The 2,421-nt window shown below is 44.7% G+C and overlaps 1 non-coding gene across 1 annotated transcript; it reads left to right on the top strand.

The window, feature by feature from the left end:
* The first annotated feature begins 1,690 nt into the window (after positions 1-1,690).
* On the top strand, positions 1,691-1,762 carry TRNAW-CCA (transfer RNA tryptophan (anticodon CCA)). Its single transcript has one exon. It is a non-coding gene; the product is annotated as a tRNA-Trp (tRNA).
* The last annotated feature ends 659 nt before the right edge of the window (positions 1,763-2,421 follow it).

Here is a 2,421-nt window from a genome sequence, read left to right as displayed (position 1 = left end):
TTTTCTTGAAGAGATCTCTAGTCTTTCCCATTTTATTGTTTTTCTCTATTTCTTTGCACTGATCACTGAGGAAGATTTTCTTATCTCTCCTTGCTATTCTTTTAAACTCTGCATTCAAATGGGTATATCTTTCCTTTTCTCCTTTGCTTTTCACTTCTCTTCTTTTCACAGTAAGGCCTCCTCACACAGCCATTTTGCTTTTCTGCATTTCTTTTTCATGGGGATGGTCTTAATCCCTACCTCCTGTACAATTCATGAACCTCCGTCCATAGTTCTTCAGGCACTCTGTCTATCAGAACTAATCCCTTGAATCTACTTCTCACTTCCACTGTATAATCATAAGGAATTTGATTTAGGTCATACCTGAAAAGTCTACTGGTTTTCCCTACTTTCTTCAATTTCTGTCTGAATTTGGCAATAAGGAGTTCATGATCTGAGTCACAGTCAGCTCCCAGTCTTGCTATTGCTGACTGTATAGATCTTCTCCATCTTTGGCTGTAAAGAATATAATCAATCTGATTTCAGTATTGACTATCTGGTGATGTCCATAATGTTGAGTCTTTTCTTATGTTGTTGGAAGAGGGTGTTTGCTTTGACCAGTGTGTTCTCTTGGCAAAACTCTATTAGCCTTTGCCCTGCTTCATTCTGTACTCCAAGGCCAAATTTGCCTGTTACTCCAGGTGTTTCTTGACTTCCTACTTTTGCATTCCAGTCCCCTATAATGAAAAGGACATCTTTTTTGGTTGTTAGGTCTAGAAGGTCTTGTAGGTTTTCATGGAACCATTCAACTTCAGCTTCTTCAGCATTACTGTTCGGGGCATAGACTTAGATTACTGTGATATTGAATGATTTGCTTTGGAAAGAAATAGAGATCATTCTGTCATTTTTGAGACTGCATTCAAGTACTGCAGTTTGGACTCTTGTTGACTATGATGGCTACTCCATTCTTTCTAAGGGATTCTTGTCCAAGTAGTCAATATAATGATCATCTGAGTTAAATTTACCCATTCTAGCCCATTTTAGTTCACTGTTTCCTAAAATGTTGATGTTCACTCTTGCCATCTCCTGTTTGACCACTTCCAATTTACCTTGATTCACGGACCTAACATTCCATGTTCCTATGCAATATTGCTCTTTACAGCATTGGACTTTGCTTCTATCACCAGTCACATTCACAACTGGGTGTTGTTTTTGCTTTGGCTCCATCCCTTCATTCTTTCTGGAGTTATTTCTCCACTGATCTCCAGTAGCATAGTGGGCACCTACTGGCCTAGGGAGTTCATCTTTCAGTGTCCTATCTTTTTGCCCTTTCATGCTGTTCGTGGGGTTCTCAAGGCAAGAATACTGAAGTGGTTTGCCATTCCCTTCTCCAGTGGACCACGTTTTGTCAGAACTCTCCACCATGACCCGTCCGTCTTGGGTGGCCCTACACGGCATGGCTCATAGTTTCATTGAATTAGACAAGGCTGTGGTTCATGTGATCAGATTGGTTAGTTTTCTGTGATTGTGGTTTTCAGTCTGTCTGCCCTCTGATGGAGAAGGATAAGAGGCTATGGAAGCTTCCTGATAGGAGAGACTGACTGAGGGGAAACTGGGTTTTGTTCTGATGGGCGGGGCCATGCTCAATAAATCTTTAATCCAATTTTCTGTTAATGGGTGGAGCTGTGTTCCTTCCCTGTTATTTGGGGCTTCCCTGGTGGCTCAGAGGTTAAAGCATCTGCCTCCAATGTGGGAGACCCAGGTTCGATCCCTGGGTTGGGAAGATCCCCTGGAGAAGGAAATGGTAACCTACTCCAGTATTCTTGTCTGGAGAATCCCATGGATGGAGGAGCCTGGTAGGCTACAGTCCACAGGGTCACGAAGAGTCGGACATGACTGAGCGATTTACCTGGGGCCAAACTATGGTGGAGGTAAGGAAGATAATGGCGACCTCCTTCAAAAGATTCCATGCATGTACTGCTACAGTCAGTAACCCCAATCCTGCAGAAGCCACCACTGACCCACACCTCCGCTGGAGACTCCTGGACACTCCTGGGCAAGTCTGGGTCAGTCTCTTGTGGGGTCACTGCTCCTTTCTCCTGGGTCCTGGGGCACAAGGTTCTGTTTGTGCCCTCCAAGAGTCTGTTTCCCCAGTCCTCTGTAAGTTCTGGCAGCTTTATGGTGGGGTTAATGGCGACCTCCTTCTAGAGGGCTTATGCCATACCCAGGTCTGCCACACCCAGAGCTCCTGACCCTGCAGCAGTCCACGGCTGACCCATACCTCCACAGGAGATACTCAAATACAGTTCTGTCTCAGTCTCTGTGGGGTCTCTGGCTCCTGATGCACATGAGGTTTTTTTGAGCCCTCTGAGCATCTCTGGAGGGAATGGGGTTTTATTCTAAATGCAAATTTTCCCCTCCTACCAACTTGCTGGGGCTTCT

This window comes from Muntiacus reevesi, chromosome 7 (assembly GCF_963930625.1).
Source record: "Muntiacus reevesi chromosome 7, mMunRee1.1, whole genome shotgun sequence".
Lineage (NCBI taxonomy): Eukaryota > Metazoa > Chordata > Mammalia > Artiodactyla > Cervidae > Muntiacus > Muntiacus reevesi.
This window is presented reverse-complemented; position numbering and strand designations above follow the sequence as displayed.